The sequence below is a fragment of the Mytilus galloprovincialis genome, chromosome 13 (assembly GCF_965363235.1).
Source record: "Mytilus galloprovincialis chromosome 13, xbMytGall1.hap1.1, whole genome shotgun sequence".
NCBI classification, from domain to species: Eukaryota; Metazoa; Mollusca; class Bivalvia; order Mytilida; family Mytilidae; genus Mytilus; species Mytilus galloprovincialis.
In genome coordinates, this window is record NC_134850.1 from 43,923,653 (window position 1) to 43,949,056 (window position 25,404).

A 25,404-nucleotide genomic window follows, 5' to 3' on the forward strand; every position below is an offset into this window, starting at 1 on the left:
CTTCTCCTTAATGTGTGATACAAATAATATAAAATCAATTAATGTATGATGTGTAAATAGAATTAAATATACTTGGTTTAAGATAGAGAGTTGAAGAATACTATGCGCGTGAAAAAATAAGTAACGCTGCGTGAATATTTATATGTAAAAAACTGTTGAAAGATTGTTCATTGTTTTATAGTAATCATTTTCGGAAATTTCTTAACAGGCGGCAGAGTAGTATCACAACAGCCGTGCTTCAATAATAACTTTCAAATTATAAAGGATGGTGTAGGTTTTATTCAATCCGTTTTGCGTAGCAACAACCATTAATGTCTATGGAAATCTACACATGTAAACAAGCTCTCGAAGTATTTCAAGCATTTATACTCTATAGATTCAGATATTTACCGCTACTAATGACTTACTTTTGACGTAAGAAATATAGTTTGCTTCGTTATTGTTTGAATACTAACTATCCTTTTTGAAAGCAGAAAATGCAAATGGCACCTTACTTGTCATAATGACCATTATGTTTTGTTATTTGATACGTATGTAATATATCTTTAACAATTTCATGTTCTTCCTTGAAAAAAAAAAAGCTAACACTTTTTTCATAATATCCCATTACTTCATGGTCCTGCACGGTCCGTTTAAAAGATGATGTCATAATACTTGAGAAGTATTGTTTGGTGATATACATCATATAACGTTAAAAAATTTATGATTCCTTAGATACAGGTAATTGAGTTTCCTACCTTTTCCTAAATATAGAAAATTGACAATGAGGTTATGTTAAGAAAACAATTTACGACAAGAAAGATTATTTGAACTTCCCAATTGTGAACTTTCAGTCTGTACTGTTCTAAGATGTGGTATGATTTCAAATGAGACAACGATCCACAAGAGACCAAATGACACAAATTACAACTATAGGTCACCCTATTGCTTTCAATAATGAGCAAAGATCATAACCACATAGTAAGCTATAAAAGCCCCAAAACGACAATGTAAAACCATTCAAACGAGAAACTAACGGGCCTTATTTAAGTACTAAAAATGAACAGAAACAAATATGTAACACATAAACAAACGACGGCCACTGAATTACAGGCTCCTGACTTGGGACAGTCACATACATAAGAATGTGGTGGAGTGAAACATGTTAGCGGGATGACTACCCTCTCCTAACCTGGGACAGATGTAACAATACAACATAAAAACGAACTATAAAAATCAGTTGAAAAAGGTTTAACTCATCAGAGCAATAAAAATACAAATAGTACACATGCAAGTGGAGGTGGCCGGGTACTTGTACATCCCAACAACAAAAAGACACTAAGTACAGATCTTAGTGTACTCCGTATGTTGATTTCAAATAAACCACTTCTGATCATATCGGACCAACCTCTATGTGTTTTTCTAGTTACTGTATATGACATAGGAACATTGTCGGTATGACATATTTATTTCCAAGATCAAGAGCAGACAACTTTAGAAAAAAATAATAAACGATATGCAATAATTGCTTAACCCTTGTGACACTAAGGCAAATCAAGTCAAATTTTATTTTGATATGCACAATGCATATGCATGAAATTTACGAAAAGTGTTGCTTTTAACCAATCATATTTCTAGAAATGTACAGGAGGTACGATACAATTTATCTATATGCATATAGGTAATTGTGTTCAAATACAAGTGTCGGTGTAGAAATCAGTTATTGTGACATACCATAAATCCACTTGCCAAATATCAAATCTTCGTAAATATATTACAAAAACCCACTTTATTGAGGAAATCAAAACAAATTATTGTAATTTTTCTTTCAGCTACCCTCAAAGGATAGAGTAGTTGTAGTTGTTTCCGCCTGTAGCAACCAGTTTCTATAATTTTTATATTGAAATAATGTTGTGTCTGGTTGTGTCCGCCTTTATTCTTCTATCTCTTTAACTCATATAATGGACATAAAATGAACAAAAGAGATTAAAGGGGAAAAGGCGAGGGGGGGGGCTTAATTATAAAAGATAGAGATTGATGGGGGAAATTATAAAGAATAGAGAATAGAAAGATTATAGAAAAAAATATATTTATATAAACACAAGGGTATAATTCAGACCATGATACATATCGACACTGAGACTGGTAATTTCGACCATCCCTTTAGATGTGAAGTATAGTAGATAAAGGTAGAGAGACTGGTAATTTTGAAGTATAGTAGATGAAGGTAGAAAATTTGAATAATTGATCGCAGAAAATAAATATTGGTAGTAACGGCAAGGATTTTTTAACTTTTAGAAAACGTGTTATTCACCTTACATGGAACACCAGATTTAACCACCCTATTCAGACATCCCGAACAATAAAAGGGAACATTTTTTTTTCTTTTTTCTTGCGAACGTTTTCATCTAGTATCTACTAGAGATCAAATTAATTAAGTGAATGTAAGCAATATTATAGACAACCATACGGACTTTAACCATGAGAAAACCCAACATCGTATAGTCGGCTATATAAGAACCCGACGAGAAAAATATGAGCAATTCAAACGACTAAACTAACGACCTAATTTGTGAGAAGTTTACGAAAAACAATTTTAACGGACATGAACTAATTACCACCACTGAACTACAGAATCCTGGTGTAGGACAGACACAAACAGAATGTGGCAGATTAAACATGTCTGTGAATTTCCAATACGATAATGTAGTGTGATTGTCAATTAGACAATTATCTAGACTCCACCAAAGACCAGGTGACATAGAACTTTTACAACTATAGGTCAGCGTACGGACTTCAACAATGAGCACAACCAATACGGCTGTATAATGCAAAACAATTCAAACAAGAAAACTAGCAGCCTGGTTGATGTACAAAACAATGAACAAATCAAATGTGATATGTACAACAACAAACGATAACCACTGAGTTACAGGCTCCCGTAACCCTATTTTAAAAGTGTAAAATAAGCTGTTGCATTTTTAGTTAACCATATGATTAACGAGGGTGTGGATTGGGTTTACAGAATAAAATAGAGAATAATGAGGAGAAAAATAGAGTAAAGCGAAAAAGGGACAAGAAAGATAAAAAAAAAGATATAGAGAATAATAAGGTGGTTAATTATAAGCAATTACTGCAAAGGTAAAAGAATAGGATAAACATTACAGTTTATCTGTTAAAAACCATATCACGGTTACATTTAACGGTAATGGTATGGCTTTATGTAAATGATTTGCTTCGTTTTTCCCCACCATTTCATTTAGATACGCTGATCAAATAATTATACGATTTGGAAGTCGTCCAGTTGCAAATATTACATGCACATTCTAGAAAGGAACAAAATGATACGTATAGTGTAGGTCATTTGATGCAGGGCTGAGATGTTGGTCTATCTCTGTCGGAATTGTGTCTTCAAAGTATAAAGTTTAAACCTTTCCCCTTGCGCCAGGAAATATCTAAATGATAAGTTGAATATAGATTCAAATCCGGAAATTATTAAAATCTATATATCAGGTGTTCACCCGTTAAAGGTTATTTCGCCGGTTAGGTCGTATTTAAGATTTTCATTGGTATCTATATATTGTAAAAATATCCTTTAAAAACAATAGTTCAATTTGACAATTTAAATTAAATGTTCGTTTTTACCTATAACTTGTCCGTAGGCTACATTTTTTCTCGAATTGGTGAAAGTTAATTGATCAACAATTATTAAGGCGTCAAATGAATATGGTGAGTAGTTTTTCAGGTTCGAGGGTGTGTCCTGTTTGTGGGTTTTCATTGGTTTAATGAATGCTTTTCCAAAATTTTGACCAGAAAATTACTTCCCGTCGGACAATTTTAAAGAAGCAAAATATATGATGTTACATTTGAAACTGTTCTAAAGACCACATGTACAAGGTAGATATTTACTCTTCATATTTCTAGAGATAATTATAATAGTTTTATGAATAAGAATAAGAATTGTGTTAGTTTAAAATCCAAACAATGATATAATTGTTACGACAATAAACAATACATGCAGCATTGGGAAAAAGAAAACGTTAATATTTACTACAATTATTTTTGACAACATACCTCCTCCAGTGGCGTATCCAGGGGACGGGTCCTGGGGATTGGGACCCACTTTTTGGAACGATCAATGCATATGAATGTGGATATTAAGTTGGAACCCCCAACCTTCCCCTTTTCTCCTTGATTGGGACCCCCTTTTTTATCAAATGGCTGGATCCGCCCCTTTCCTCTATAAAGTTATCATTTCAAATTATCTTTTGAGTTAGTGATCAAAACGTGTCTTTTAAAATCTTTTTCATTTTCTAATAAGAATTTTTGAAGTGCTCGTGTTAAACCGGGATGACCCCCCCCCCCCTCCTTTTCCTCATTTTTTTTTTTGTAATTTTTTTTTCTTAAAAAAAGATAAGATCAGTTTAAATTGTACATTTGTTTTAAATCTAAAATTATAGGATTGTTACCAAGACAATAAACATTGGCTATACATAAAGGAGTGTCCATAAACATACAAATATATATCTGACCCCATTTATAAACAATGAATATATGTAGTATTTATTCCCAGTATTAGAAAAAGAAAATGATCATAATATCTATATATATATATATATATATATATATATATATATATATATATATATATATTCTCTGTTGAGGAGGGGGTTAAAATCATAATAATGATAATGTATATATCTATTTTCTGCTGAGGAGGTGGTTAAAATCATAATAATATATATATATATATATCTATTCTCTGCTGAGGAGGTGGTTAACATAAGTTATTTATTACTCAATAAAGCATTTCAAGAATAGTACATGTCATTTGAGAATTTTACAATAATTCTAAGTGTATCAGTCTCAACACACGTATACAATTATGGACGTTTCATGGTGGTCTGGCGATTAGAAGCACCTTGAATATACCTCTTTCCGAAATAGAAGAAAATCAAAAAACAAAAACAGAGAGGAGGTGACGAAATAAGAGCAAAGGTTACATTAATTGCCAGAGAGTGCCTTAAATTTTATTACATTATCAATCTTTGCCTACTCTGAGCCCCCGTTTTGAAAATCCTGTATCTACTACTGGTTGCCAGTATTCAAAACTACTGGTTACCAACTATCTCTCAGAGTGGTTCATACTAGATTTACCTGCCCTAAACCCCCATTTTGTCAAATTGTTTGTCAAGTTTCTAGATTTTAAGACTTTTTTTCAATTTATTTGATCGTCCTGAATATATATGAAGTATTAACAACAACATTAACGGTACCAATTTTCTACACAATTTGTCTCTTCAGTGATGCCCGTGGCCAACATATTTATAATCCAAAGCTTATAAAAGATAAAGAGCTATGATCCAAAAGGTCCAAAAAGTATAGCCAGATCCGTGAAAGGAAAATAAGATTTGCATGAGGGAGATACGTTCCTTAATTTATAATAATTTCTAGCATTTTGTAACAGCAAATTTTAATAACACAAAAATCCGCAGTTTCATGCCAGTACCGAAGTATTGTCTGTTGGGCTGGTGATACTCTCGTGGACTAACAGTCCACCAGCAGAGGCATCGACCCAGTGGTAGTAATAACATTAACGGTACCAATTTTCCTACACCAGATGCACAGTTCGACAATCAAAGCTTATAAAAGATAAAGAGCTATGATCCAAAAGGTCCAAAAAGTATAGCCAGATCCGTGAAAGGAATCTGAGATTTGCATGAGGGAGATACGTTCCTTAATTTATAATAATTTCTAGCATTTTGTAACAGCAAATTTTAATAACACAAAAATCCGCAGTTTCATGCCAGTACCGAAGTATTGTCTGTTGGGCTGGTGATACTCTCGTGAACTAACAGTCCACCAGCAGAGGTATCGACCCAGTGGTAGTAATAACATTAACGGTACCAATTTTCCTACACCAGATGCACAGTTCGACAATCAATGTCTCTTCAGTGATGCTCGTGGCCAACATATTTGAAATCCAAAGCTTATATAAAAGATGAAGAGCTATAATCCAAAAGGTCCGAAAATAAGTGTCTGACGTGACAGAAAGTCAAGCAAAAAATAATCAATCAATATGATACTGGTCATTAGTGAAGTTTTAGAGCAAATTTCCTAATGCTTGTAGAGTAAGACTTTTGTTTAACGTCCCAGCGCATTCACTTATTCTAAGTTCTTGTTTTTTTCTTAGGATACTGTATACATGTGTATATTTTGACCATTATCACACATTATTTTTTCATATAAGACTTCAATAGCTCTGAAAGTAAATTTACTAAAATTTAAGCAGATTCTAATAGTTTACTTTTACAAATTGTGACTTGGATGGAGAGCTGTCTCATTGGCACTCATTCCACATCTTTTTATATCAATCTAGATTTCTTTTCTTTCGATCTGAGACCCAAATAACATATAAGGTACATTACTGAGTCTGATTTTTCCTGTCATTTGAAAATACTATTTCGAAAAGGAGCTCCATACCCTATTAATATTTGTAGCTTATTTTGTTTTTAAACTAATGCTCTTCTGATAGTATAAAAAAAGAAGATGTGGTAGATTGCCAATGAGACAACTGTCCACAAGAGACCACAATGACACAGAAATTAACAACCATAGGTCATCGTACGGCCTTCAACAATGAAAAAACCCATACCGCATAGTCAGTTTAAAGACCTCGAAATGATAATTCAAAACTATTCAAACGAAAGAACTGACGACCTAATTTGTGTACAAAAAATGAACGAAAAACAAATATGTATCAAACGACAAACAATGAATTACAGGCTCCTGACTTGGGACAGGCACATTCATACATAAGGTGGCGAGAGTAGACATGTTAGCGGGATTCCAACCCTCCCCTTACCTATAGTATCAATTTTAAATTATATTTCATTTTAAGTTCACCTAAGTACATCCTTAAGCATCGATAGACAAAGCATTATAGAGCTCATGTTTTTACGTCAGTATTCTTTTTTTCAGCTCTCGACAAAAAGGACAGGAAGAAAGACCAGGAAAACAGCATTCAGGATCTAAAACAGACGAATATTCGTTAATATCGAGAATTTGTATAATCTCACAAAACGGAAGCAAACTTTGAAAAGGAAAGGTAAGGAAATGTTTTTATTCTTCTTTTTTTTAAGAAATAAAAGTTTATTGTTTTATAAATAGTCGAACTCTCAAGGATGAAGAGGGAAGAGAAATATGGTCACCTTTGCAATAGAGGGGTGTCCGTTTGGTTGTCCCTATCCAATATACACTCATTTTGCAGTCCCCAATCCCAGGAAGTCCATATGTTTCTTCTTTTATCCTGGACAGCCTCTATAAAAGGACCAACATACTGGTTTTTTTTGTGTGTTCTGGTCCTTAGCATGCATGACATATTTGTGTTGTTTTTGTGGTTTAACATTGGACACTTTAATTTGCAAAACACTCATTTGCAAATCTGACGCCGCCCTTACTTAAGGATACGGGGTCATAAACATAACCAAAATGTGCACATTTAAATGGGATTCATTAAATGCAAAGTTTTTAATCTCTAGAATAAAAAGTTGATATGGAATTTGTATTTAAAAAAAAATATGGGATTTTGCATTTTCCCATCGGATTTTTTATTATCCCATGGATTCATGTGATTTTGCATAATCCCATTGTATTTTACATCATCCTATAGGATACCATGGCCATGTGATATTTAAACTCCCATGGGATTTAATTTATCCAATGGGATTTAATTAATCCCATGGGACAAATTAAGTTATATGCGTCGAATAAAAATCCATGGATGGCACAAATAAAGACCCATGGCACAAATAAAGACCCATGGAACAAAATGAAATCCAATGGGATTCAATTATAAAAAAGAAACAATTATGTCTATATATGTTTAAATGAATTATGTGTGCGAGTAAACTGGTATAAGTTTATCAAATAGTTAAAGTATATTAAACTACAATATAAAAAAAGGTTTGAAGGATTTTATTTGTAGTCAATGAAATGAAGTCCTTTAATTTGAATAAAATGATGACATGTCACATGCATGTGTTATATATCTCATACACTAATCTATAAGCAATAAGTCAACCATATAAGGTGTATGGAAATTTTTATCGTATCTATTTGGCCGGTTTCATTTGACCTTGACTCCTATTCCCTTTTTTTTTTTTTTTTTTTTTTTTTTTTTTTTTTTTTGTGGTTATACACTGGACACTTTAATTTGCACAACACTCATTTGCAAATTGCAAGATACGGGGTTATATAAATAACCAAAATGTGCACATTAAAATTGGAGTCATTAAATGCAAACTTTTAAATCTTTAGACTAAAAAGTTGATATGGAATTTGTCTTAAAATCATGGGATGTTGCATAATCCCATTTGATTTTACATCATCCCATAGGATATCATGGCTATGTGATATTTGTAGTTCCATGGGATAAAAAAAATCGCATGGGATAAATCAAATTATATTCGTCGAATAAAAATCCATGAATGGCACAAATAAAATCCCATGGAACAAAATCAAATCCAATGGGATTCAAATTATAAATATACATTTATGTGTATGTTAAAATGAATTATGTATGCGAGTTAACTGTTATAAGTTTATAAAATAGTCAATGTAGATTAAGGTAGTTTGCTTATCAGTTTCAAAATAATTAGTTTTTCAAACCACTAGTTTATATTGATAGGGGATAAACAAAGGAATCAAAAGAGCAAAAAAAAAAATATATCGGTCAATGTGTTTGTTTTCGAGATATAAGCCATTGAAATGTTGGCGGGAAAATGTTCTCTCTTGACTTATAGCTTTATCATTGACAGGTTTAAGCTCTCAACAACTATTAAAAAATAGATATAATTCTATAAGACTTCACAGATGGCTTATCATTATACATATAAAAGATTTATAAAAAGAAAAATGGGGGTCAACGGGCAATTTTTTAAGGCATTCAGATGGATAAAACCCCAGAGGATTCCGAAAATCTGACAAAAATTCAAAATTATGACCAGCGAACATCCTTAAACTATTATAAAAAGTTTTCAAATGTTTTATTTGCAGTCAATGAAGTAAAATCCTTTAATTTGAATAAAATGCTGACATGTCACATGCATGTGTTATATATCTCAGATACTATAAGCAATAAGTTATCCATATATGGTGTATGGCAATATTGTATCGTATTTATCTGGCGAGTTTCATTTGACCTTGACCTCTATTTCATATTTCATTGAACAATGTTTTGTCTATGTGGTTTTATATTACACTGGACACTCTTATTTGCAAAATAATCATTTGCAAATCCGCCACCGCCCTTACTTAAATATACGGGATTATATAAATAACCAAAATGTGCACAATAAAATGGGATTCATTAAACACGAAGTTTTACATCTCTAGACTAAACAGTTGATATGGAATTTGTATTAAAAGAACATGGGATTTTGTATAATTCCATTTGAATTTACATCATCCCATACGATATCATGGCAAAGTGATATGTGTAGTCCCATGGGATTTGATTTATCCTATGAACAGAAAAAAAACCATGGGACAAATAAATTATAAGCGTCGAATAAAAATCCATGGATGGCACAAATCAAATTCCATGGAACAAAATAAAATCCAATGGAGTTCAAATTATAGATATACAGTTATGTGTATGTTAAAATCAATTATGTATGCGAGTTAATTGTTATAAGTTTATAAAATAGTTACTAGTAATGTAGATTAAACTATGATAAAAATGTTTGAATGATTTTATTTGTAGTCAATGAAATAAAATCCTTTAATTTGAATAACATGATGACATGTCACATGTTTGTGTTATATATCTCAGATACTTAAGCAATTAGACAACCATATTTGGTATATGGAAATATTGTATCGTATCTATCTGGCCGGTTTCATTTTACCTTGACCCACATTCATATTTCTTGTTTTTGTGGTTTTGCACTGGACACTTTAGTTTGCAAACCACTCACTTGCAATCCGTCGCTGCCTTTTTCTTTAAGACAAGCGGTTATATGAATAACCAAAATGTGCACAATAAATTAGGATTCATTAAATACGTAGTCTTAATTCTCTAGACTGTAAAGTTGATATGGAATTTGAATTAAAACAAACATTTGATTTTGCATATTCTTATTGGATTCTGGATATTCCCATGGAATTCTGCATAAATCCATTTGATTTTACATTTATCCCATTATTTAAAATAGCTTTATTATTTTACATCTGTTATTTCAAGGTCTTTTGGTTTAGGTTTGTCTCATTTTTCAAAGCTGTACAGTAAACTATTTTTAACGTCATCATTTGGTCTCTAGTGGAGAATAGCCTCATTGGTAATGATGTATGAAAAGCTGTACCCTAAGCCATATTGACAAATATGATGCATATATTCTCAATCACTTATATGTGAAGGTGAATTTTTACTCAATGTATGATACCAGAACACTAAGTACATTATCAAAACCATACACTAGGTATATTAGTAAAACAATACACTAGTTTTATTCTTATAGCATATAATTAGATTCATTCTAAATAGCAGACCACTAGATATATTGTAACAGCAATACACTAGCTTCATATTTATGCTGATGTATCCCTTCGTAATCATATGTATGAGAAGGTTACTTGCCAATGTTTTTATACCCCTTCCAAATTTATTTCTCCATGTTTTATGCCTCAAATTGCAAGTAGGGGGGTGAAATTACACTGTAAATTTGGGTCCAGAATTTTAAAGGAAAGTAGTGATTTGGTACAGCTAAAAAAGGTTAAAAATTAGCACTTCGGAAGCTGTCAAAAGATTTCAAGACGCCCTCAACATAAAATTGTCCATATTTTGAGTTAGAGCCGATAAAGTTTTCTATAATTTTGATATAATTTGTCCCAAAAGTAGTACAACACACTGTAAAAATTTCATTGAGAAAGCGCAGGTGGGATTTTTTTAATATTCATTTATGTTCTAAAAGAAATGCACTACGACCTCCTCGGACCTTCTTATAGCAAAGCATTAAGTCCAATTTTATAGCAGAACACTAGGTACATTATAAGAACTTTACACTAGGTCAATTTTAATAGCATAACATTAGGAATAATTGTATAGCAGAACACTAGGTAAATATTTAGAGTGAAACACTCAAGCCAATTTTAAAGCATAAAGTTAAATCCATTCTTATAGCATTGCATTAGGTCCATTCCCATAGCCAATGACTAGGTCCATTAGTATAGCAATACACTAGGTTCATTCTTAAAGCAAAGCATTATGCTGATTCTTATAGCAGAACACTAAGTCGTCCATTCTTATTGCATATCAATAGGTCCATTATTTAAACCAGACCACTATGAACATTACTACAATTATACATGGGATTAATTATCGAAATACATTTTAAGTACTAGGACTCAATCAGCTGAATGAGAAGCTGTACAATCACTCAATAAAATGTAGATTAGACTAGAACCATATTCTGATATGTTTGCAAAGCTTTGCCCTTACTCAAACAGATGCATATGAGACAAGCTTGGGATCTCTAGCAGATGTATGAGAAAGCTTCACCCTAGGCCATACAGACACATATGAAGTATCCCTTCTTAATCACATGTATCAGAAGGTGTATTTCTTACTCAAAGCTTAATAGCAATCCAATGGGTACATTTTGATAGCAATAAACTAGGTCCATTCTTATAGCAAAGCATTAAGTCTAATTGTATAGCAGAACACTAGGTACATTATAAGAGCTTTACACTATGTCAATTTTAATAGCATAACATTAGGAATAATTGTATAGCAGAACACTAGGTACATATTTAGAGTGAAACATTAAAGCCAATTTTAAAGCATAAAGTTAAGTCCATTCTTATAGCACAACACTAAGAAAGTCCATTCTTATAGCATATCATTAGGTCCATTTCCATAGCCAAAGACTAGGTCCATTAGTATAGCAATACACTAGGTTCATTCTTAAAGCAAAGCATTATGCTTATTCTTATAGCAGACCACTAAGTCGTCCATTCTTATTGCATATCAATAGGTCTATTATTTAAACCAGACCACTATGAACATTACTACAATTATACATGGGATCAATTATCGAAATACTTTTTAAGTACTAGGACTCAATCAGGTGAATGAGAAGCTGTACAATTACTCAATAAAATGTAGATTAGACTGGAACCATATTCTGATATGTTTGCAAAGCTGTGCCCTTACTCAAACAGATGCATATGAGACAAGCTTGGGATCTCTAGCAGATGTATGAGAAAGCTTCACCCTAAGCCATACAGACACATATGATGTATCCCTTCTTCATCACATGTATGAGAAGGTGTATTTTACTCAAAGCTTAATAGCGAACCAATGGGTACATTTTGATAGCAATAAACTAGGTCCATTCTTATAGCAAAGCATTAAGTCTAATTGTATAGCAGAACACTAGGTACATTATAAGAGCTTTACACTAGGTCAACTTTAATAGCATAACATTAGGAATAATTGTATAGCAGAACACTAGGTACATATTTAGAGTGAAACATTCAAGCCAATTTTAAAGCATAAAGTTCAGTCCATTCTTATAGCACAACACTAAGAAAGTCCATTCTTATAGCATAGCATTAGGTCCATTCCCATAGCCAATGACTAGGTCCATTAGTATAGCAATACACTAGGCTCATTCTTAAAGCAAAGCATTATGCTGATTCTTATAGCAGAACACTAAGTCGTCCATTCTTATTGCATATCAATAGGTCCATTATTTAAACCAGACCACTATGAACATTACTACAATTATACATGGGATCAATTATCGAAATACTTTTTAAGTACTAGGACTCAATCAGGTGAATGAGAAGCTGTACAATTACTCAATAAAATGTAGATTAGACTGGAACCATATTCTGATATGTTTCCAAAGCTATGCCCTTACTCAAACAGATGCATATGAGACAAACTTGGGATCTCTAGCAGATGTATGAGAAAGCTTCACCCTAAGCCATACAGACACATATGATGTATCCCTTCTTAATCACATGTATGAGAAGGTGTATTCTTACTCAAAGCTTAATAGCGAACCAATGGGTACATTTTTATAGCAAAGCATTAAGTCTAATTGTATAGCAGAACACTAGGTACATTATAAGAGCTTTACACTAGGTCAATTTTAATAGCATAACATTAGGAAGAATTGTATAGCAGAACACTAAGTGTATATTTAAAGTGAAACATTAAAGCCAATTTTAAGGCATCAAGTTAAGTCCATTCTTATAGCACAACACTAAGAAAGTCCATTCTGATAGCATTGTATTAGGTCCATTCCCATCGCCAATGACTAGGTCCATTAGTATAGCAATACACTAGGTTCATTCTTAAAGCAAAGCATTATGCTGATACTTATAGCAGAACACTAAGTCGTCCATTCTTATTGCATATCAATAGGTCCATTATTTAAACCAGACCACTATGAACATTACTACAATTATACATGGGATCAATTATCGAAATACTTTTTAAGTACTAGGACTCAATCAGGTGAATGAGAAGCTGTACAATTACTCAATAAAATGTAGATTAGACTGGAACCATATTCTGATATGTTTGCAAAGCTGTGCCCTTACTCAAACAGATGCATATGAGACAAGCTTGGGATCTCTAGCAGATGTATGAGAAAGCTTCACCCTAAGCCATACAGACACATATGATGTATCCCTTCTTCATCACATGTATGAGAAGGTGTATTTTACTCAAAGCTTAATAGCGAACCAATGGGTACATTTTGATAGCAATAAACTAGGTCCATTCTTATAGCAAAGCATTAAGTCTAATTGTATAGCAGAACACTAGGTACATTATAAGAGCTTTACACTAGGTCAATTTTAATAGCATAACATTAGGAATAATTGTATAGCAGAACACTAGGTACATATTTAGAGTGAAACATTCAAGCCAATTTTAAAGCATAAAGTTAAGTCCATTCTTATAGCACAACACTAAGAAAGTCCATTCTTATAGCATAGCATTAGGTCCATTCCCATAGCCAATGACTAGGTCCATTAGTATAGCAATACACTAGGCTCATTCTTAAAGCAAAGCATTATGCTGATTCTTATAGCAGAACACTAAGTCGTCCATTCTTATTGCATATCAATAGGTCCATTATTTAAACCAGACCACTATGAACATTACTACAATTATACATGGGATCAATTATCGAAATACTTTTTAAGTACTAGGACTCAATCAGGTGAATGAGAAGCTGTACAATTACTCAATAAAATGTAGATTAGACTGGAACCATATTCTGATATGTTTGCAAAGCTATGCCCTTACTCAAACAGATGCATATGAGACAAGCTTGGGATCTCTAGCAGATGTATGAGAAAGCTTCACCCTAAGCCATACAGACACATATGATGTATCCCTTCTTAATCACATTATGAGAAGGTGTATTCTTACTAAAAGCTTAATAGCGAACCAATGGGTACATTTTTATAGCAAAGCATTAAGTCTAATTGTATAGCAGAACACTAGGTACATTATAAGAGCTTTACACTAGGTCAATTTTAATAGCATAACATTAGGAAGAATTGTATAGCAGAACACTAGGTGTATATTTAAAGTGAAACATTAAAGCCAATTTTAAGGCATCAAGTTAAGTCCATTCTTATAGCACAACACTAAGAAAGTCCATTCTGATAGCATTGTATTAGGTCCATTCCCATAGCCAATGACTAGGTCCATTAGTATAGCAATACACTAGGTTCATTCTTAAAGCAAAGCATTATGCTGATACTTATAGCAGAACACTAAGTCGTCCATTCTTATTGCATATCAATAGGTCCATTATTTAAACCAGACCACTATGAACACAACTACAATTATACGTGGGATCAATTATCGAAATACTGTTTAAGTACCAGGACTCAATCAGGTGAATGAGAAGCTGTACAATTACTCAATAAAATGTAGATTAGACTGGAACCATCTTCTGATATGTTTGCAAAGCTGTGCCCTTACTCAAACAGATGAATATGAGACAAGCTTGGGATCTCTAGCAGATGTATGAGAAAGCTTCACCCTAAGCCATACAGACACATATGATGTATCCCTTCTTAATCACATGTATCAGAAGGTGTATTCTTACTCAAAGCTTAATAGCGAACCAATGGGTACATTTTTTATAGCAATAAACCAGGTCCATTCTTATAGCAAAGCATTAAGTCTAATTGTATAGCAGAACACTAGGTACATTATAAGAGCTTTACACTAGGTCAATTTTAATAGCATGACATTAGGAATAATTGTATAGCAGAACACTAGGTACATATTTCAAGTGAAACATTAAAGCCAATTTTCAAGCATAAAGTTAAGTCCATTCTTATAGCACAACACTAAGAAAGTCCATTCTTATAGCATTGTATTAGGTCCATTCCCATAGCCAATGACTAGGTCCATTAGTATAGCAATACACTAGGTTCATTCTTAAAGCAAAGCATTATGCTGATTCTTATAGCAGAACACTAAGTCGTCCATTCTTATTGCATATCAATAGGTCCATCCACTATGAACACAACTACAATTATACATGGGATCAATTATCGAAATACTTTTTAAGTACTAGGACTCAATCAGGTGAATGAGAAGCTGTACAATTACTCAATAAAATGTAGATTAGACTGGAACCATATTCTGATATGTTTGCAAAGCTGTGCCCTCTCTCAAACAGATGCATATGAGACAAGCTTGGGATCTCTAGCAGATGTATGAGAATGCTCCACCCTAAGCCATAAAGACACATATGATGTATCCCTTCTTAATCACATGTATCAGAAGGTGTATTCTTACTCAAAGCTTAATAGCAAACCAATGGGTACATTTTTTATAGCAATAAACTAGGTCCATTCTTATAGCAAAGCATTAAGTCTAATTGTATAGCAGAACACTAGGTACATTATAAGAGCTTTACACTAGGTCAATTTTAATAGCATAACATTAGGAATAATTGTATAGCAGAACACTAGGTACATATTTAAAGTGAAACATTAAAGCCAATTTTAATGCATAAAGTTAAGTCCATTCTTATAGCACAACACTAAGAAAGTCCATTCTTATAGCATAGTATTAGGTCCATTCCCTTAGCCAATGACTAGGTCCATTAGTATAGCAATACACTAGGTCCATTCTTAAAGCAAAGCATTATGATGATTCTTATAGCAGAACACTAAGTCGTCCATTCTTATTGCATATCAATAGGTCCATTATTTAAACCAGACCACTATGAACACAACTACAATTATACATGGGATTAATTATCGAAATACTTTTTAAGTACTAGGACTCAATCAGGTGAATGAGAAGCTGTACAATTACTCAATAAAATGTAGATTAGACTGGAACCATATTCTGATATGTTTGCAAAGCTGTGCCCTCTCTCAAACAGATGCATATGAGACAAGCTTGGGATATCTAGCAGATGTATGAGAAAGCTCCACCCTAAGCCATACAGACACATATGATGTATCCCTTCTAAATCACATGTATGAGCAGGTGTATTCTTACTCAAAGCTTAATAGCGAACCAATGGGTACATTTTTTATAGCAATAAACTAGGTCCATTCTTATAGCAAAGCATTAAGTCTAATTGTATAGCAAAACACTAGGTACATTATAAGAGCTTTACACTAGGTCAATTTTAATAGCATAACATTAGGAATAATTGTATAGCAGAACACTAGGTACATATTTAAAGTGAAAGATTAAAGCCAATTTTAAAGCATAAAGTTAAGTCCATTCTTATAGCACAACACTAAGAAAGTCCATTCTTATAGCATAGTATTAGGTCCATTCCCATAGCCAATGACTAGGTCCATTAGTATAGTAATACACTAGGTTCATTCTTAAAGCAAAGCATTATGCTGATTCTTATAGCAGAACACTAAGTCGTCCATTCTTATTGCATATCAATAGGTCCATTATTTAAACCAGACCACTATATGAACATTACTACAATTATACATGGGATCAATTATCGAAATACTTTTTAAGTACCAGGACCCAATCAGGTGAATGAGAAGCTGTACAATTACTCAATAAAATGTAGATTAGACTGGAACCATATTCTGATATGTTTGCAAAGCTATGCCCTTACTCAAACAGATGCATATGAGACAAGCTTGGGATCTCTAGCAGATGTATGAGAAAGCTCCACCCTAAGCCATACAGACACATATGATGTATCCCTTTTTAATCACATGTATGAGAAGGTGTATTCTTACTCAAAGCTTAATAGCTAACCAATCGGTACATTTTTATTGCAATAAACTAGGTCAATTCTTATAGCAAAGCATTAAGTCTAATTGTGTAGCAGAACACTAGGTACATTATAAGAGTTTTACACTAGGTCAATTTTAATAGCATAACATTAGGAATAATTGTATAGCAGAACACTAGGTACATATTTAGAGTGAAACATTAAAGCCAATTTTAAAGCATAAAGCTCAGTCCATTCTTATAGCACAACATTAACAAAGTCCATTCTTATAGCATAGTATTAGGTCCATTCCTATAGCCAATGACTAGGTCCATTAGTATAGCAATACACTAGGTTCATTCTTAAAGCAAAGCATTATGCTGATTCTTATAGCAGAACACTTAGTCGTTCATTCTTATTGCATATCAATAGGTCCATTATTTAAACCAGACCACTATGAACACTACTACAATTATACATGGGATCAATTATCGAAATACTTTTTAAGTACTAGGACTCAATCAGGTGAATGAGAAGCTGTACAATTACTCAATAAAATGTAGATTAGACTGGAACCATATTCTGATATGTTTGCAAAGCTGTGCCCTCTCTCAAACAGATGCATATGAGACAAGCTTGGGATCTCTAGCAGATGTATGAGAAAGCTTCACCCTAAGCCATACAGACACATATGATGTATCCCTTCTTAATCACATGTATGAGCAGGTGTATTCTTACTCAAAGCTTAATAGCGAACCAATCGGTACATTTTTATAGCAATAAACTAGGTCCATTCTTAATGCAAAGCATTAAGTTTAATTGTATAGCAGAACACTAGGTACATTATAAGAGCTTTACACTAGGTCAATTTTAATAGCATAACATTAGGAATAATTGTATAGCAGAACACTAGATACATATTTAGAGTGAAACATTAAAGCCAATTTTAAAGCATAAAGTTAAGTCCATTCTTATAGCACAACACTAAGAAAGTCCATTCTTATAGCATAGTATTAGGTCCATTCCCATAGCCAATGACTAGGTCCATTAGTATAGCAATACACTAGGTTCATTCTTAAAGCAAAGCATTATGCTGATTCTTATAGCAGAACACTAAGTCGTTCATTCTTATTGCATATCAATAGGTCCATTATTTAAACCAGACCACTATGAACATTACTACAATTATACATGGGATCAATTATCGAAATACTTTTTAAGTACTAGGACTCAATAAGGTGAATGAGAAGCTGTAAAATTACTCAATAAAATGTAGATTAGACTGGAACCATATTCTGATATGTTTGCAAAGCTGTGCCCTTACTCAAACAGATGAATATGAGACAAGCTTGGGATCTCTAGCAGATGTATGAGAAAGCTTCACCCTAAGCCATACAGACACATATGATGTATCCCTTCTTAATCACATGTATCAGAAGGTGTATTCTTACTCAAAGCTTAATAGCGAACCAATGGGTACATTTTTTATAGCAATAAACCAGGTCCATTCTTATAGCAAAGCATTAAGTCTAATTGTATAGCAGAACACTAGGTACATTATAAGAGCTTTACACTAGGTCAATTTTAATAGCATAACATTAGGAATAATTGTATAGCAGAACACTAGGTACATATTTCAAGTGAAACATTAAAGCCAATTTTCAAGCATAAAGTTAAGTCCATTCTTATAGCACAACACTAAGAAAGTCCATTCTTATAGCATTGTATTAGGTCCATTCCCATAGCCAATGACTAGGTCCATTAGTATAGCAATACACTAGGTTCATTCTTAAAGCAAAGCATTATGCTGATTCTTATAGCAGAACACTAAGTCGTCCATTCTTATTGCATATCAATAGGTCCATCCACTATGAACACAACTACAATTATACATGGGATCAATTATCGAAATACTTTTTAAGTACTAGGACTCAATCAGGTGAATGAGAAGCTGTACAATTACTCAATAAAATGTAGATTAGACTGGAACCATATTCTGATATGTTTGCAAAGCTGTGCCCTCTCTCAAACAGATGCATATGAGACAAGCTTGGGATCTCTAGCAGATGTATGAGAATGCTCCACCCTAAGCCATAAAGACACATATGATGTATCCCTTCTTAATCACATGTATCAGAAGGTGTATTCTTACTCAAAGCTTAATAGCAAACCAATGGGTACATTTTTTATAGCAATAAACTAGGTCCATTCTTATAGCAAAGCATTAAGTCTAATTGTATAGCAGAACACTAGGTACATTATAAGAGCTTTACACTAGGTCAATTTTAATAGCATAACATTAGGAATAATTGTATAGCAGAACACTAGGTACATATTTAAAGTGAAACATTAAAGCCAATTTTAATGCATAAAGTTAAGTCCATTCTTATAGCACAACACTAAGAAAGTCCATTCTTATAGCATAGTATTAGGTCCATTCCCTTAGCCAATGACTAGGTCCATTAGTATAGCAATACACTAGGTCCATTCTTAAAGCAAAGCATTATGATGATTCTTATAGCAGAACACTAAGTCGTCCATTCTTATTGCATATCAATAGGTCCATTATTTAAACCAGACCACTATGAACACAACTACAATTATACATGGGATTAATTATCGAAATACTTTTTAATTACTAGGACTCAATCAGGTGAATGAGAAGCTGTACAATTACTCAATAAAATGTAGATTAGACTGGAACCATATTCTGATATGTTTGCAAAGCTGTGGCCTCTCTCAAACAGATGCATATGAGACAAGCTTGGGATATCTAGCAGATGTATGAGAAAGCTCCACCCTAAGCCATACAGACACATATGATGTATCCCTTCTAAATCACATGTATGAGCAGGTGTATTCTTACTCAAAGCTTAATAGCGAACCAATGGGTACATTTTTTATAGCAATAAACTAGGTCCATTCTTATAGCAAAGCATTAAGTCTAATTGTATAGCAAAACACTAGGTACATTATAAGAGCTTTACACTAGGTCAATTTTAATAGCATAACATTAGGAATAATTGTATAGCAGAACACTAGGTACATATTTAAAGTGAAAAATTAAAGCCAATTTTAAAGCATAAAGTTAAGTCCATTCTTATAGCACAACACTAAGAAAGTCCATTCTTATAGCATAGTATTAGGTCCATTCCCATAGCCAATGACTAGGTCCATTAGTATAGTAATACACTAGGTTCATTCTTAAAGCAAAGCATTATGCTGATTCTTATAGCAGAACACTAAGTCGTCCATTCTTATTGCATATCAATAGGTCCATTATTTAAACCAGACCACTATATGAACATTACTACAATTATACATGGGATCAATTATCGAAATACTTTTTAAGTACCAGGACCCAATCAGGTGAATGAGAAGCTGTACAATTACTCAATAAAATGTAGATTAGACTGGAACCATATTCTGATATGTTTGCAAAGCTATGCCCTTACTCAAACAGATGCATATGAGACAAGCTTGGGATCTCTAGCAGATGTATGAGAAAGCTTCACCCTAAGCCATACAGACACATATGATGTATCCCTTCTTAATCACATGTATGAGAAGGTGTATTCTTACTCAAAGCTTAATAGCTAACCAATCGGTACATTTTTATTGCAATAAACTAGGTCAATTCTTATAGCAAAGCATTAAGTCTAATTGTGTAGCAGAACACTAGGTACATTATAAGAGTTTTACACTAGGTCAATTTTAATAGCATAACATTAGGAATAATTGTATAGCAGAACACTAGGTACATATTTAGAGTGAAACATTAAAGCCAATTTTAAAGCATAAAGCTCAGTCCATTCTTATAGCACAACATTAACAAAGTCCATTCTTATAGCATAGTATTAGGTCCATTCCTATAGCCAATGACTAGGTCCATTAGTATAGCAATACACTAGGTTCATTCTTAAAGCAAAGCATTATGCTGATTCTTATAGCAGAACACTTAGTCGTTCATTCTTATTGCATATCAATAGGTCCATTATTTAAACCAGACCACTATGAACACTACTACAATTATACATGGGATCAATTATCGAAATACTTTTTAAGTACTAGGACTCAATCAGGTGAATGAGAAGCTGTACAATTACTCAATAAAATGTAGATTAGACTGGAACCATATTCTGATATGTTTGCAAAGCTGTGCCCTCTCTCAAACAGATGCATATGAGACAAGCTTGGGATCTCTAGCAGATGTATGAGAAAGCTTCACCCTAAGCCATACAGACACATATGATGTATCCCTTCTTAATCACATGTATGAGCAGGTGTATTCTTACTCAAAGCTTAATAGCGAACCAATCGGTACATTTTTATAGCAATAAACTAGGTCCATTCTTAATGCAAAGCATTAAGTTTAATTGTATAGCAGAACACTAGGTACATTATAAGAGCTTTACACTAGGTCAATTTTAATAGCATAACATTAGGAATAATTGTATAGCAGAACACTAGATACATATTTAGAGTGAAACATTAAAGCCAATTTTAAAGCATAAAGTTAAGTCCATTCTTATAGCACAACACTAAGAAAGTCCATTCTTATAGCATAGTATTAGGTCCATTCCCATAGCCAATGACTAGGTCCATTAGTATAGCAATACACTAGGTTCATTCTTAAAGCAAAGCATTATGCTGATTCTTATAGCAGAACACTAAGTCGTTCATTCTTATTGCATATCAATAGGTCCATTATTTAAACCAGACCACTATGAACATTACTACAATTATACATGGGATCAATTATCGAAATACTTTTTAAGTACTAGGACTCAATAAGGTGAATGAGAAGCTGTAAAATTACTCAATAAAATGTAGATTAGACTGGAACCATATTCTGATATGTTTGCAAAGCTGTGCCCTTACTCAAACAGATGCATATGAGACAAGCTTGGGATCTCTAGCAGATGTATGAGAAAGCTTCACCCTAAGCCATACAGACACATATGATGTATCCCTTCTTAATCACATGTATCAGAAGGTGTATTCTTTCTCAAAGCTTAATAGCGAACCAATCGGTACATTTTTATAGCAATAAACTAGGTCCATTCTTATAGCAAAGCATTAAGTTTAATTGTATAGCAGAACACTAGGTACATTATAAGAGCTTTACACTAGGTCAATTTTAATAGCATAACATTAGGAATAATTGTATAGCAGAACACTAGGTACATATTTAGAGTGAAACATTAAAGCCAATTTTAAAGCATAAAGTTAAGTCCATTCTTATAGCACAACACTAAGAAAGTCCATTCTTATAGCATAGTATTAGGTCCATTCCCATAGCCAATGACTAGGTCCATTAGTATAGCAATACACTAGGTTCATTCTTAAAGCAAAGCATTATGCTGATTCTTATAGCAGAACACTAAGTCGTCCATTCTTATTGCATATCAATAGGTCCATTATTTAAACCAGACCACTATGAACACAACTACAATTATACATGGGATCAATTATCGAAATACTTTTTAAGTACTAGGACTCAATCAGGTGAATGAGAAGTTGTACAATTACTCAATAAAATGTAGATTAGACTGGAACCATATTCTGATATGTTTGAAAAGCTGTGCCCTCTCTCAAACAGATGCATATGAGACAAGCTTGGGATCTCTAGCAGATGTATGAGAAAGCTCCACCCTAAGCCATACACACATATATGATGTATCCCTTCTTAATCACATGTATGAGCAGGTGTATTCTTACTCAAAGCTTAATAGCCAACCAATGGGTACATTTTTTATAGCAATAAACTAGGTCCGTTCTTATAGCAAAGCATTAAGTCTAATTGTATAGCAGAACACTAGGTACATTATAAGAGCTTTACACTAGGTCAATTTTAATAGCATAACATTAGGAATAATTGTATAGCAGAACACTAGGTACATATTTAGAGTGAAACATTAAAGCCAATTTTAAAGCATAAAGTTAAGTCCATTTTTATAGCACAACACTAAGAAAGTCCATTCTTATAGCATAGCATTAGGTCCATTCCCATAGCCAATGACTAGGTCCATTAGTATAGCAATACACTAGGTTCATTCTTAAAGCAAAGCATTATGCTGATTATTATAGCAGAACACTAAGTCGTCCATTCTTATTGCATATCAATAGGTCCATTATTTAAACCAGACCACTATGAACATTACTACAATTATACATGGGATCAATTATCGAAATACTTTTTAAGTACCAGGACTCAATCAGGTGAATGAGAAGCTGTACAATTACTCAATAAAATGTAGATTAGACTGGAACCATATTCTGATATGTTTGCAAAGCTATGCCCTAACTCAAACAGATGCAAATGAGACAAGCTTGGGATCTCTAGCAGATGTATGAGAAAGCTTTACCCTACGCCATACAGACACATATGATGTATCCCTTCTTAATCACATGTATGAGAAGGTGTATTCTTACTCAAAGCTTAATAGCGAACCAATCGGTTCATTTTTATAGCAATAAACTAGGTCCATTCTTATAGCAAAGCATTAAGTTTAATTGTATAGCAGAACACTAGGTACATTATAAGAGCTTTACACTAGGTCAATTTTAATAGCATAACATTAGGAATAATTGCATAGCTGAACACTAGGTACATATTTAGAGTGAAACATTAAAGCCAATTTTAAAGCATAAAGTTAAGTCCATTCTTATAGCACAACACTAAGAAAGTCCATTCTTATAGCATAGTATTAGGTCCATTCCCATAGCCAATGACTAGGTCCATTAGTATAGTAATACACTAGGTTCATTCTTAAAGCAAAGCATTATGCTGATTCTTATAGCAGAACACTAAGTCGTCCATTCTTATTGCATATCAATAGGTCCATTATTTAAACCAGACCACTATGAACATTACTACAATTATACATGGGATCAATTATCGAAATACTTTTTAAGTACTAGGACTCAATCAGGTGAATGAGAAGCTGTACAATTACTCAATAAAATGTAGATTAGACTGGAACCATATTCTGATATGTTTGCAAAGCTATGCCCTTACTCAAACAGATGCATATGAGACAAGCTTGGGATCTCTAGCAGATGTATGAGAAAGCTTCACCCTAAGCCATACAGACACATATGATGTATCCCTTCTTAATCACATTATGAGAAGGTGTATTCTTACTAAAAGCTTAATAGCGAACCAATGGGTACATTTTTATAGCAAAGCATTAAGTCTAATTGTATAGCAGAACACTAGGTACATTATAAGAGCTTTACACTAGGTCAATTTTAATAGCATAACATTAGGAAGAATTGTATAGCAGAACACTAGGTGTATATTTAAAGTGAAACATTAAAGCCAATTTTAAGGCATCAAGTTAAGTCCATTCTTATAGCACAACACTAAGAAAGTTCATTCTGATAGCATTGTATTAGGTCCATTCCCATAGCCAATGACTAGGTCCATTAGTATAGCAATACACTAGGTTCATTCTTAAAGCAAAGCATTATGCTGATTCTTATAGCAGAACACTAAGTCGTCCATTCTTATTGCATATCAATAGGTCCATTATTTAAACCAGACCACTATGAACACAACTACAATTATACATGGGATCAATTATCGAAATACTTTTTAAGTACTAGGACTCAATCAGGTGAATGAGAAGCTGTACAATTACTCAATAAAATGTAGATTAGACTGGAACCATATTCTGATATGTTTGCAAAGCTGTGCCCTCTCTCAAACAGATGCAGATGAGACAAGCTTGGGATCTCTAGCAGATGTATGAGAAAGCTTCACCCTAAGCCATACAGACACATATGATGTATCCCTTCTTAATCACATGTATGAGCAGGTGTATTCTTACTCAAAGCTTAATAGCGAACCAATGGGTACATTTTTTATAGCAATAAACTAGGTCCGTTCTGATAGCAAAGCATTAAGTCTAATTGTATAGCAGAACACTAGGTACATTATAAGAGCTTTACACTAGGTCAATTTTAATAGCATAACATTAGGAATAATTGTATAGCAGAACACTAGGTACATATTTATAGTGAAACATTAAAGCCAATTTTAAAGCATAAAGTTAAGTCCATTCTTATAGCACAACACTAAGAAAGTCCATTCTTATAGCATAGCATTAGGTCCATTCCCATAGCCAATGACTAGGTCCATTAGTATAGCAATACACTAGGTTCATTCTTAAAG

The 25,404-nt window shown here is 33.1% G+C and overlaps 1 long non-coding RNA gene across 1 annotated transcript; it reads left to right on the forward strand.

The window, feature by feature from the left end:
- The first annotated feature begins 3,795 nt into the window (after positions 1 to 3,795).
- LOC143057085 (uncharacterized) lies at positions 3,796 to 7,116 on the forward strand. Its single transcript, XR_012972626.1, has 2 exons — positions 3,796 to 3,876; positions 6,961 to 7,116. It is a non-coding gene; the product is annotated as an uncharacterized LOC143057085 (long non-coding RNA).
- Positions 7,117 to 25,404: the final 18,288 nt, after the last annotated feature.